The following is a 14,088-nucleotide window of genomic DNA, read 5'->3' on the forward strand; positions in this document are numbered from 1 at the left end:
GGGCATGTAACTATTAACATATAACTACTCATGGTATTCAGTTATGAACATGTGGAAATTACATCTTTACACCGTAAAATATACACACACAACAAACAATATGAAACTGAAACAGGTCGAGATTTGGCTACGTTGGTTTCTATTAATTGAAGCTTCTCTCTCTTTTTCTGTGTGGTAAATATGTAATTGAAGTTCAGGAACAGTAAATTGAGGTTTCAGAACAAAAACATGAAAGGAAAACAAAAACCGATCAACAACTTTAGAAGAATAACAAAGAGATGGTTCCCCATCTTCTACGTAACCTCCTATTTTTAGTCACATATACCGGACTAGGGTTCTTATATATGTACTACTCCTTTCATCCATTGCTTCACCCAAGTAAATATTTAATTACAAATTTATTTAGCTGGTCTTGGCAAATGGAGTCCCAACTTTCTCATCATTTATTGCTCCTCGCTTGCTTCCTCATATTATTTCTCTCTTCTTCTCCTACACCGGCAGATGCAAGAGCGTCTCCATTAGTTCGGAGTGTTTGCAAGGCAACCCGAGACTCTTTCAGTCAAAACTACACTCTATGCGTAAAAACTCTCTGGTCAGATGCTCGAATTCGATCGTCAGCAGCATCCAATGATCTCAAAGAACTTGCTATAAATATTCTTGAGGTAGCAGGAGAAACTGCACAGGATGCCCAAGGGTTGCTTAACAGTTATCAACCCATGATCAAGAGCAGCAAAGAAACCAAAGCAATTCAACAGTGTGCGCAATCGTACGGATCAGTTGCTTCGTGTTTCCGAGGCACACAAGATGAGGTAAAGGAAGAGGACACCATGGCCAACTATACCGTCGCAAGGGTCTCCGACGACATCGGTGTTTGTGAGAAAGCATTGAGTTCTGATGGGGTGAAGCTTCCTACTACAATATCTACCAGACTCCAGTTGGTCAAGTTGTATAACAACATTGGATACACCATCACTATTCAGTTACTAGGTATCTGGCTCCATCACTAGACTCTTAATTAATTATACATAACTACAAGGATCTTAGTGGGTACTGAACTAAATAAAAAAATGTACGTGCATGGAGCGCTGTAACAATAATGACTGAGAGCATTGAACTCCCCTGTAACAAAAATGAAAGAGGACGAAATAATAATTGATACAGCAAACCATTTATGTCTATAACTGATTACTAATTTAACTACTACAAGGATCTTAGAAGGTACTGAAATAAATGAAAAAGATGTACGTGCATGCATGAAGTGTTGTAACAATAATGACTGATAAGAGCATTGACCTCCCTTGTATCAAATATGAAAGAGGAAGAAACAATGATCGATACAGCGTACGTATATGTATGTCTTCATAATAACTTCAAACCAATCATCCGATGAGAACTGAATCACATCTCACTCGTTTGAAGGACATAATTGACTCAACATGAGTTCGGATGTGCATAAGTTGAATATGGGCTTAAATATGTATAAAGTGTTAATTAAGGTGAATTGGTGATTAACCCACCCATATCTACATATCTGTATATATAAAGCCAGCAGGTCCCTTTTGGGGTCACTGCTTCACCAAAAAAATTTGAATAAAAATACCCCCCAAACAAAAAAAGTTCAAAAGCATCCCAAAATAATGCACTAAATAATGCAGAGGTATTTTTGTCATATAAGCAATGTTTTTTTTTAATAATTAATTCTTTTGAATAGTCTTTTTTTTAATTTTTATAATTAGTACCTCACAATGGGCTAGCAATAATGTAATTCAATTTGTTGTCAAATGATTGTTTTTTATCGTTTTTGAACAAACGATATTATCTACACTAAGAGAGAGGGGTTGGGCTTACTCTTACTATGAACTAGCGAGAATCAAAGGCGGCGTTGAGGGGAGTAAAAGGTACAGTCACACAGGGCCCCCAAAAACTTTTGGTATCTTATATTTATATGTAATATTGTTATATATTAAAAATATACTTTTATTAGTGCTTTAAAATCTTATAGTGTACTTTTTATAAGTAAATTTTTTTTCTTTCTAAATGTAAAAATTTGAAGTGCACAATGAGATAATAGGAGTGCCAATAATAACACCTTAAAAAGGGATTTTCTTTTCAATTTTATTATATAATAATGCTATATATTCAAGTGAAACTTTAAAGTTAAAGTCTTTGAAGCTATTTTTTTCTTTATTTGGTTGCTTAAGATTGAATAGTTTTTTATTATTTAGTGAAGGTTATGTTTGTAATTCTTTTTACTTATTTAATGACATTTGTAAACTTACAATGAGTGAGTCCTAAATGTTGTTTTGATTTAAGTTATTATTTTCTAGTACCAATATTGTCCTACTTTTAAAAAAAAAAAAAAAATTTTAACTATCTTAAAAATGGGCCCTTTTATAAATTTCGCACAGGGGCCCTGAAATCTCAGAAACGGCCTTAGCAATAATGTGATTCAATTAGTTGTTTATTAAATATTATTTTCTCTATTTTCAAACATGTTTAAAACATCTTAAGATGCGCATAGTGTCAGTTATAAAAAAGGTATTTCGAACGCGCATAATAATATGATTCAATTAGTTGTCAAATGATTGTTTTTTTTTTTTGAACAAATGATATTATCTACACTGAGGGGAGGGGATGGGCTTAACCTCACAATGGGTTAGGAATAATGTGATTCAATCAGTTATTTATTAAATATTATTTTCTCTATTTTTAAACATGTTGAAAACATCTTAAGAGACACGTACCGTCGGTGATAAAAAAAATCTTTCGCACGCGCACAATAATATGATTCAATAAGTTGTATTATTTTCTCTATTTTTAAAGACTTAAGAGGCACATAGTGCCAATTATAAAAAAGGTATTTCGCACACGCATAATAATGTGATTCAATTAGTTGTCAATTGATCATTTTTTTTTTTTGAAGAAACGATGTTATCTACACTAAGAGGAAGTGGGCTTAGCCTCACAATGGGTTAGCAAGAATGTACTTCAATCAGTTGTTTATTAAATATTATTTTTCTCTATTTTGTAAATTTAATAGAATGTTGATGGAAATTGAAAGACCAATTTTATTATATGGATTCAACTGCTTTGATTGATTTATGAGAGGTTTATTTTAGCATGATCTAATATTATTTATTTATCTTATGCACATGCGTGAGCGTGTGCATTATGCGCGTGCATGAAGGCTAGTCTATCATAAAGTGTGGGCACGTTTAGAATGGATTACTTCAGCAAAACATTCCAAACCAATCACAATGTAATGGTTTGGTTCGATTTTACAACTTATGGAACTTGAACCAAACCAAACCAACGATGAACACTTTGATTCTAGTAGTTTAGTCCTACTGTACACACAGTTTATTTTTACTGTGCGCACTGTCTATTTTTCTTGTCCATTTTTTCAACTTTTTAGCCCAATTACAATAAATTTTTAGAAAAACTAATAAAAAAATGTTTGAAAACTTTGAGTTTTAACGATAAGGACAAAATAAATGGTAAGGTGAATAGTACCATGATTGATTTTTTAGTGTAAAAATGTGGTTTTTCGTTAAAGTGAACAGTACTAGGAACTTTTCGTTAAAATTCCCTAAATTTTTTTGTTGGACCTAATTACGATGACAACTAATCCGTAATTTGCTTAATTTTTTTATTTTAACATCGTATCATCTTCAAATCCAACATGATAATAAACTTAAAGTTTGGTAACTCATACAGTTATGACTCAAAGCTCAATAACTTCAACATTAACATCCTTACCCTATTACTAGCCAATTGAAAAAACTACTTTACAGTGGATAAAGGGAATGCATATGGAGGTAGAGCATCTCCAATCTCTATAAAGCAACCAAAATTACATAGTAAAGAACCAAGCTTAAAAACTGCATCTCCAAGAGATGATGTAAAAGATTTTCTATAATATCAAAAGGGATAATGACTCTTTAAATGTAGAGGGCAATTATTCACTTGCTAACTATTAAACTTGTTTCTACGATTCAACGATCAAACTTGTTTGTATATACTTTGAGATCTGATACGTCAAAAGTCACCAAAAACAAGTGTTCTAAGATTAGATAAGGGAGCGAAATCCTTCGAAGGTTAGAAACGAAAGTTCATGTCATTTTAACTCCGATTTTGATGATTTATCTCCCATCATTTTTTTGTCAAAATAAAATATTTTAGGCAACCTTTGCCGGACAAACCCTTAGGGTTTGCCCAATGAAATTTTGGGGTTTTTTAGCACCTGTCAAAATTTTAAAAACCTTTGCCCAATGAACGTTCTGTTGGACAAATTCCTGAAATGTCATAACTGCAGAGCCTTCTTCTTTCTTCCTCTTCGCAAAGCAAACTCACAAACCTTTGCTCTCTATCTCTCTAACACATCCCTCTTGATCTCTATTCTCTTTTTCTCTCTCAAATCTCTTTCTCAACTCGATCTCTCTCACCCATGAGCCGCCACCACCACCACTTCATGCTCTCTCTCTCTCTCTCTCTCTCTCTCTCTCTCTCTCTCTCTCTCTCTCTCTATTTTAATTTTATTTTTGAATTTAGGATTGTGTGATTTGTTATTAGGATTGTGTGATGTATGATTTGTGTGATATTTATGATTGTTGTTAGGATTGTGTGCATTTTTGCTCACCACCATTTAGTGTGGTGTATGCTCACCACTTTATTTATCACCATTAGATGAGTTTGAATTTTGAGATTTGTGCCTATCTACCATACGAATCTCGAAATTCAAACTCATCTAACAGTGATAAATAGGATGATGAACATACACCACACTAAATGGTGGTGAGCAAAAATACTCCCCTTGTTATTAGAACTGTTATTAGGATGTGGGTAAGGTGGTGGTGGAGTGTGGGGACCGTGGTGGTTGGGTGTAGGGAGGGTGGGGGGACGAGTTGTGGGGATAGTGGGTGTTTCAAGGTAGTTATTTTAGGTTGTAAAATTGTAGAAGTTTTAGGTAGTTTTATGTGGTAAAACTGTGAAATTGTGAAATTATTAAATCATGAAATTATGACATTGTTAAATTGTTATTTATGATTTATGTCATACAATTGAGAAAGTTGAATATGTGAAAATTTGGTAAAATTGTGGAAGTTTGAAATTTGTGAAATTGTAGAAATATGTTAATTGAAGAGAATATGTTTAAATTTGGTAAAATTGTAGAAATATGTGGAAAATGTAGGAAATATGATTAAGTTTGGTAAAATTTTAGAAATATGTGAAAATTTGTGGAAAAAAATATGAAAATTTGGTAAAATTATAGAAATATGTTAAATTGTAGGAAATTTATGAAATTATAATTTTTTTTTTTTTTTTTACAGATGTCATTGCGCTTGATCACCAATGGTTGTCGCCCTGCCTCTGCTTTTAATCAGGATGAGCATTCGGCCCTTAGCGCCACCTCAGCGACCATAACTGAGTCGGCAGCCAGCACCAATAGTTATGCGTCATCGGGGGCAAGTGGCCCAATCTGCTAAGTGGCCTCATAGCCGTAGCTGCTAAGAACCTATGACAGCTCTAGCCCACCCTCTTGCTAGCGTAGAGGCCGATTATGCAGTTGTGTAGTAGGTGGGAGACGAGGAACCTCCCACCTGGCTGAAAAGCAAAGTATGGGGGATCTGTAAAGGGTTGGTGAGCAACTTGATTATCCAAGTATCACAGTCTCAAATCCGGGTTGATTACCATAGTCATCGACAAGCGAGCATAAAGTCAACATCTTGTTGACTCACAACATGGGTGCCATCACAGCACCAAGTGCCCCATGGTCAATGATTGGGGGAGGACCACACCCCCCAGGTCCTTGCTGAGATTTGAGACATATTTCAATAAATATAGAACTTTCTTAATTTATTATTTTGTTTACCTTTACTTATTTAATGTTTTACTTATCTATCTATATAATAGGAATTTGGAGGCTCACGCATGCTGACAAAAATTTGGAGTCACGCCATTCGACAAAAATATTACAACAAAATTGCCCCTCAACCAAAAAAAATCCAAAAGCAGCCCAATGTAATATATCAAATAATGTAGGGGTAATTTGGTAATTTGATTATCATAAAATATAATATAAATATAAATGGGAAGAGAGAAAAGAATAAAAAAGGTTTTTCGCATGCGGATAACCATGTGATTAAATAAGTTGTCAAATAATTCTTTGTTTTTTTTTTTTTTTAACAAATGATATTATCTACACTAAGGGGGAGGGGGTGGGCTTAGCTCCACAATGAGCTAGCTATAATGTGATTCAATCAGTTATTTACTAAATATTATTTTCACTATTTTTAAACACGTTCAAAACATCTTAAGAGGCGTGTAATGCCGGTTATAAAAAAAGGTATTTCACACACGAATAATAATGTGATTAAATTAATTGTCAAATGATTGTTTTTTTTTTTTTTAAATAAACGATGTTATCTACACTAAGAGGGAATGAGGTGGGCTTAACCTCACAATAGGCTAGCAATAATATAATTCAATCAATTGTTTATTAAATATTATTTTCTTTATTCTTAATGTAAATTCTATAGAGATCGATTTTATTATATGAATTCAGCTGCTTTAATTGGTTTATGAGAGGTTTCTTCTGGCATGATCTAAAATTATTCATTTACTTCAAATATTTGACTTTTCTTTTATCAACTTACACATATAAATACATTTAAAATGTGTAAGTCGCGCGTAGTACGTTGTGATAAAAAAAAAAAAGCCTTATGCATGCGCGTGAGCTCGTGCATGAAGGCTAGTTATATATAAAGTGAATGGAAAGGTGAATAGTGATTTGGTGTCACCATGCTTTAACAAAAAATTTGGACAAAAATGCCCCCAAAACAAAAAACTTCAAAGGCGTTCCAAAATAATACATCAAATAAGGTAAGGGCATTTTCATCATTTTAACAGTATTTCTTTAATAATTTACTTTTTGGTGCTTTTTTTTTTTTTAATTTGTACTTGTTTGGACCTCGATGTTACACTATTGGCCCATTGCATTGAAACCATTAGATGACTCCAAAACTAAACAGATTTTTCTTGATATTACTATCAATTTTATCATGGTAATTATCATGAGAGAGATGTTTTGAGTTTGAGGAGATCGGGATGGATTGAATGGGATTAACATGGCGCGAGAGTTGTGAAAGTCTACAAAGTCATGCCTTTTTTGCTTGGATAAGGGATTGAACTAAGCATATCTGATTTGAGAAGCATGTAGCACGTGATGATTGGATTGATTCACAATCAAATTGAGTTGGTTTGTGATTTTCTATTTGAATTAATGAAGATTGCATGGAGATAGCCATGCATGCAACATCTGAGGCAGAGACAAGCCCACGTGGCTCTTTATTATCAACCTAGAGTTCCATTTGAGATAGAATACATCTCATCAAGCAAGCACGTGGCCTCATCATGAAATATTATGCGTGTATTGGAGGAGATGAGCGACCAGACGATGGGTTGAGGGAAGAATTGTAATTGAATTGCAATTCTTTACAGAATTGCATGGATGCGTCTGCGCATACAACTCGGGAGACAAAGTTTTAGTTGGAAAAAAAAAGCACGTCATCCAATGGGTTTATAGCCACTATAAATACAGAGTCGCATGCAACATTGACGCTCTCCAATTCAACACACAAACTGTCATGCGCAAACTCTTGCTCTACGCGAAAAATCTCAAAAACCTTGAGATTTTTATTTTCTTTTTCCGCCAACACTTTTTCAGTTTGGATAAACAGCATTGTGAAAGCAACCGGTGAACATGTTTAGTTTGGATAAACAACACTGTTGTCGTAGAATCAACCGACCGCGGAGCATCTACAGTTTAGATAAACAGCATTTGGTCGAGATCGACTGGTTATCTATCCAAGTCTCGGTCGAGAAGGATTTTCAAATCCTTATTGGCAAAGGTCATCTCATTAGTCTTCTCGGCGAAGTGAGGTGTTAAAGATTACTGGGCTCGGCATATTGAACGCCAAGTTGTTTCATGATTGGATATTCACAAGTAAGCTTTAGAGTTCGACATTTTGATGGTTGAACCACATTTACCATCAAGACATACATCTCCTTCGAGTATTTGTGTCCATATAGTTTGGTGTCGGTTCAACGTGCTTATACTTTTACGAATATAATCACCGTGACCGAACTCAGCACCGACGATTCGTGAATTTTGCAAGACTAGTAGCCTTGTCTTCATGCTCTAGAACCTAAAGGCCAAGACGTGTTCCTTCCTCGGTCGCAGTCGCAAAATTAAGAAGTCAGTAGCGCGCTCAATGCAACATCAACACATTTTACTCCTCGGCTGAGCTCGGCCGATGAGTTGGCATTCCCTGCACACAACCGAATGACGTAGTTAGCTTATTGATTACTTGGTTTACACGCCACGTAGACTTAGTAGTTTTTAAGGTCAACTGTACCTCACAATAAGCTAGCAATAATATTCAATTTTTTTTTTAAACACGTTCAAAACATCTTAAGAGGCGTGTAATGCCGATTATAAAACAGATTTTTCACACGTGAATAACAATGTGATTAAATAAGTTATCAAATGATAGTTTTTTTTAACAAACGATATTAGCTACACTAAGATGAGAGGATGAGTTTAGCCTCACAATGGGCTAGCAATAATTTGATTCAATCAGTTATTTATTAAATATTATTTTCTCTATTTTTAAACATGTTTAAAACATTTTAAAAGGTGTGTAATGCCGGTTATAAAAAAGATTTTTTCACACACGGATAATAATGTGATTAAATTAATTGTCAAATGATTTTTTTTTAAATAAACGATATTATCTACACTAAGGGGGTAGGGGGTGGGTTTAGCCTCACAATAGGCTAAACACATCCCCTCCCCCTTAATGTAGATAATACTAGCATATGGGTACACACAAAGTGTGAGAAATTTTTTTATTTTTGTTTTTGAAATAGAAGGAGAGAGGAAGAGAATGATAGAGAATGTGGGAGTGAGAAGTTTTTTTTTTTGTTTTTTTTTTAATTAGAGATATGTTAGGATTACAGGTACGTGAGGCTTTGAAAAAAAAAAAAAAAGCAAAATTTGGTTGTGTGAAATTACATTTTTGCCCATATTTCTTATTCATGTTCTGTTTTAATTAGAGGATTAAACTAGTAATTTCATAGGGTTTTGGTTGACAATTAGTGTTTTATTAATTAGTAGAGATTATTTTCTCTATTCTTAATGTAAATTCTACAGATACCGATTTTATTATGTAAATTCAGATACTTTAATTGGTTTATGAGGGATTTCTTATAGTATGATCTAAAATTATTCATTTACTTCAAATATTTAACTGACATTTTGTCAATTTACGCATATAAATACATTTAAAACGTATAAGTCGCGAGTAGTAAGTCGTGATTCAAAAAATGTCTTCTACATGCACATGAGCGCATGCATGAATGCTAGTTTAATTAATGTGGTTTAATAATTTGGTTTCGATTATTATTATTTTTTTTCCTAATTCAAGGCAACTTCGAGATCACCTGCAAGACAAGGGGACTGCTAAATACATAAATGGGATATGGAGGGGGCGATATAAGGAGTGGAAGTACAAGTTGTACTGCTACTACAAGACTTTCTCTTGATGCAGCTCCTACCAGTCTACCGAAGGAGTTTCGAGAGCTAGGCGAGTGGCAGTGGCAGTGCACTCATTTCCAGAGCAAAAAATTTCAAGTAAGTTTTATTTATATTTTAATTTTAGTTCAAAGTTTTGTAAAAAGTTTAATTATTATTTTTAATTTACAACGTAAATCAGCAGCAAATATACATCACTCCGATTCTCGACGCCTAAATTTTGGTTTTCCCGAAATTCCGTACCAAAATTATTTTGATTTTTCAGTTCTGTATCCCAAAAATCAGATAGTCGGCAATCGAATACGAAGGTCGAAGAATCCCCTCAATCAAAAGCAGAAAATTGAAACCAAATACAAAGAAATCAAGCAGTAATTAAAATTAGGGATTTTCAAATCTTAATTCCACCCTTTAATCCCCACATCTAGAGAGAGAAAAACAACTAATAGTTTTAATAAAGCACAAGGTAAAGTTTTCTAGAGAGTGAAATAAAAGAGAGAACACCGATTCGAGGAACGCAACGGCTACTTTGCTGGAGTCGGGAGTGGAGCTCCAGTCGAGAACTACGAAAATGGTTTTAGCCCGGTTTTCTTTGGTTTCTAGAGAGAGAAAGTGAGATTATGATTGAGGGTTTTTTTGCAACGAAAAGAAAGAGCCCACTGTGTGTGTGGAGGAGAGAGAGAAGAGAGGGAGATCGGGAAGGAGGAGAGATCCAAGGTTAGGCAGAAAGTCAAGTGAGCATCTAAATGAGGTGAGTCGGTTCAGTCTTACCGAACAAACCCAAGTTTCACACTGAATTACGCACTAAAAATTTCGGTATCAGTCTGGTTGGGTACCGAATTTTTGGGTTGGGTACCGAATTTTTGGGTCCTTTTGGTTTGGCCTTTTTTGGTTTTTTTTTTAATACTGCTTCGACATGTTTCAGAATTTTCAGTATTTTTTTCACCCATACTTTTTTTCACCCATACTTTAAACAACCTAGCTTTTGGTTTAGGAAAATAATTTCCATCATAATTTACCGTGAAGGTATACTGGTATTTTAAGTCAATCAAATTGTGTCATAAAGGTAAATCAAAACACAAGGTAATGCCTGATTATGTTAAATTTGCCCTAGATGATTGGAAGCAATTCGATTTTGGTTTTGTTCTACCAAATAGATCATAGTGTTACAAAGTGCAGATTGAAATATAAGTGGTCTTTGAATCAGTTGTGTAGTATGGATTGCAGCAAAAGGGTCATAGACTATATTTTGAGATGTATAGGTAGACCGTGAACAAAGCCAGGGGGGCGTGGGAAAGTTACAACTTACACCCTATATATCCACACGCGCACACACAAAAGAAACAATTTGAAACAGAAATTTGACTACGTTGGTTTCTATTAACTGAAGCTTCTCTCTCTTTTGGTAAATATGAAATCGAAGCTTCAGTAACAATAAACGAGCTTTCATAACAAAAATAACAAAGGAAAAAAAAATAAACCAAAAACCGATCATCAACTTTAGTAGAAAAAAATTAGATGGTTCCCCACCTTCTACGTACCCTTCTATTTTTAGTCACATACCAGCCTAGGGTTCTTATATATGTACTACTCCATTCATTCATTGCTTCACCAAAGTAAACAATTAATTACAAATTTATTTAGCCTTTTCAATTAACTAGCTAGTCTTGAAAAATGGAGTCCCCACTTTCTAATCATGTATTGCTCTTCGCTTGCTTCCTCATATTATTTCTCTCTTCTTCTCCTACACCGGCAGATGCAAGAGCGTCTCCATTAGTTCGGAGTGTTTGCAAGGCAACCCGAGACTCTTTCAGTCAAAACTACACTCTATGCGTAAAAACTCTCTGGTCAGATGCTCGAATTCGATCGTCAGCTGCATCCAATAATCTCAAAGAACTTGCTATAAATATTCTTGAGGTAGCAGCAGAAACTGCTAAAGACGCCCAACAGTTGCTTAACAGTTATCAACCCATGATCAAGAGCAGCAAGGAAACCAAAGGAATTCAACAGTGTGCGCAATCGTACGGATCAGTTGCTTCGTGTTTCCGAGGCACACAAGATGAGGTAGAGGAAGAGGACACCATGGCCAACTATACCGTCGCAAGGGTCTCCGACGACATCGGTGTATGTGAGAAAGCATTGAGTTCTAATGGGGTGAAGCTTCCTACTACAATATCCACCAGACTCCAGTTGGTCAAGTTGTATAACAACATTGGATACACCATCACTATTCAGTTACTAGGTATCTGGCTCCATCACTAGACTCTTAATTAATTATACATAACTACAAGGATCTTAGTGAGTGCTGAACTAAATAAAAGTATGTACGTGCATGGAGCGCTGTAACAATAATGACTGAGAGCATTGACCTCCCTTGTAACAAAAATGAAAGAGGACGAAGCAATGATCGATATAGCAAACCTTATATGCCTATAACTGTTTACTAATTTAACTACCGCATAATAACCGCAAGCCTGTGGAATTATCAAAGAGATGGGTCAAAGGTCCACTTTCGACAACACCGATATTGTTTCTAATTGGCTAATTACCACTTGCACATTCCGTCTGGTGTGAGGTTTTATTACAAAAGGCCTCAATATTAGTTGGAGTGGAGTTAGGATACTTAAACTCCTATTTTCTTAGAGATACGTTTGATGTGAGATATTTCAACATGCTCCCTCACGTGGGACCTAATTAGTGGGTCACACGTGAGAGATCCACACATTAACAACCACATGGAGCCAAGGAGACTCACCCTACACGAGAGGCCAAGAGACCCACCATCATCGCGCGGGGCTAAGAGGACCCATCCATCACTTGGTAGTATGAGCCTGCTCCCTGGTTCTGATACCATATGGAATTATCAGAGAGACATGTCAAAGGTCCACTTCCAACATCACCGATATTGTCCCCAACTTGGTAATTACCACCTACATAATCTGTCAGGTGTGTGATTTTATCACAAAAGACCTCGGTATTAGTTGTAGTGGGGTTAAGATATTTAAACTTTTCTTTTCGTAGAAACATGGTCGATGTGAGATATTTCAACAACACCAATCGTCCAATGAGATTGACTGAAGCACATCTCACTCGTCATGATGCATATAACTCAACATGAGTTCGAATGTGCATAAGCTGAATATTGGCTTAAATGTGCATAAAATGTAAATTAAGGTAAAGTTACTAAGCCACTCATATCCCCATATCTATGATAAAGTGTGGTGTAGAAAGTTTGAATCGAATGATTTCATTGATATGTGTAGTGACACATCCCGACCGAGATCAGGGCGTGCTGGCCGTCACGTAGAAGTGACGTAGCCATGTGCACAGTGCGGAAGCTAATAAAATAGTAATACAAATAGTGCGAACAACTAAAAACTAGCATACATAAGGTGATAGAAATAAGTGCTAGCGTAAGTGAGACACAAGTTCAGAGCAATAAGCCTACAGCAGTCCAAAAGAAAAATAATGTGACAACAGTACACCCGAAGGTGACCCTACTCTGGTGCTCGTCTGTCAGAAATGCCGGGAAAGCCCTCTGGGAAACCACTGAACCTGCTAGACAACTAGAACTTGGAGGGGTGCAAAACAAAAGCGTGAGTGGGCAAAAACAAAGCTTTTCTAAAACCATTTAGCAAATAAGTTCTAACCCCTCGCCGTAAAACCTGTATACTTCCCAGAAAATAAACATATGTATGTATATATATAGATATGCCAATCATGCTCAAGAATATGCCATGTCGAAACCTCAGAACGAAATGCAGTGCTCAGGTATAAATCATATCAATAACATATAATCTGGCAGCCGGAGTCACCTAACGTGACCTGTACGGCTGCATCTAGAGCTCAAATCTCAATATCAATAACTAAACCTGCCCACGAGTCGGAACCACCTAAAGTGGTCTGTACGACAGGCCTGGGTGTAATACATATAAACGCTCTAGTGCTACGATCACGTGAAAGCTGTGCGAATAATCGCGGGTCACCTACGAGTCGGAACCACCTACTGTGGTCTGTACGACAGGACTGTGCACCTAACTTGGATCTAAGCTGAGCGTGTGGTGCGGGAGGTGAACATCACGTGAAGGACTGTGCCCTACTCTGGGCGGAAACACTAACACCGGGGGTGCAGGTTATGAGCTCTCTAAGCATCTCGAATCGCTACTGAATGTAAACATGAATAACACTTACCTGACACTTACCTGTGCGTCCACAGCACCCAATATGCATATGTGTATATATATATATATATGCAACTAATAATGCGACTAGTGATGCACAAACAACGATAATATAATGCATGGCATATGGCAAATAACAATTCAAATCTATTTCTGGGAAAATATAAGTATATAGGTGTATACGGAAAACCAAAAGCCCACTCACTGGTAAGTGGAAGGGTCGTAGCCCCCTTGCCTCAAGTGACCACGCTCATCCTCGGGATAGGTATCACCTATATGCGAAACAACTACAAAAACGTTAATTTTAAAGCACAT

The 14,088-nt window shown here is 35.9% G+C and overlaps 1 long non-coding RNA gene across 1 annotated transcript; it reads left to right on the forward strand.

The window, feature by feature from the left end:
• The first annotated feature begins 9,089 nt into the window (after positions 1-9,089).
• LOC148697173 (uncharacterized) lies at positions 9,090-12,028 on the forward strand. The gene is made up of 2 exons (XR_015963151.1): positions 9,090-9,694; positions 11,349-12,028. It is a non-coding gene; the product is annotated as an uncharacterized LOC148697173 (long non-coding RNA).
• The last annotated feature ends 2,060 nt before the right edge of the window (positions 12,029-14,088 follow it).

This window comes from Pyrus communis, chromosome 5 (assembly GCF_041283825.1).
Source record: "Pyrus communis isolate YQ-2024b chromosome 5, ASM4128382v1, whole genome shotgun sequence".
In the NCBI taxonomy this organism is placed as follows: Eukaryota; Viridiplantae; Streptophyta; class Magnoliopsida; order Rosales; family Rosaceae; genus Pyrus; species Pyrus communis.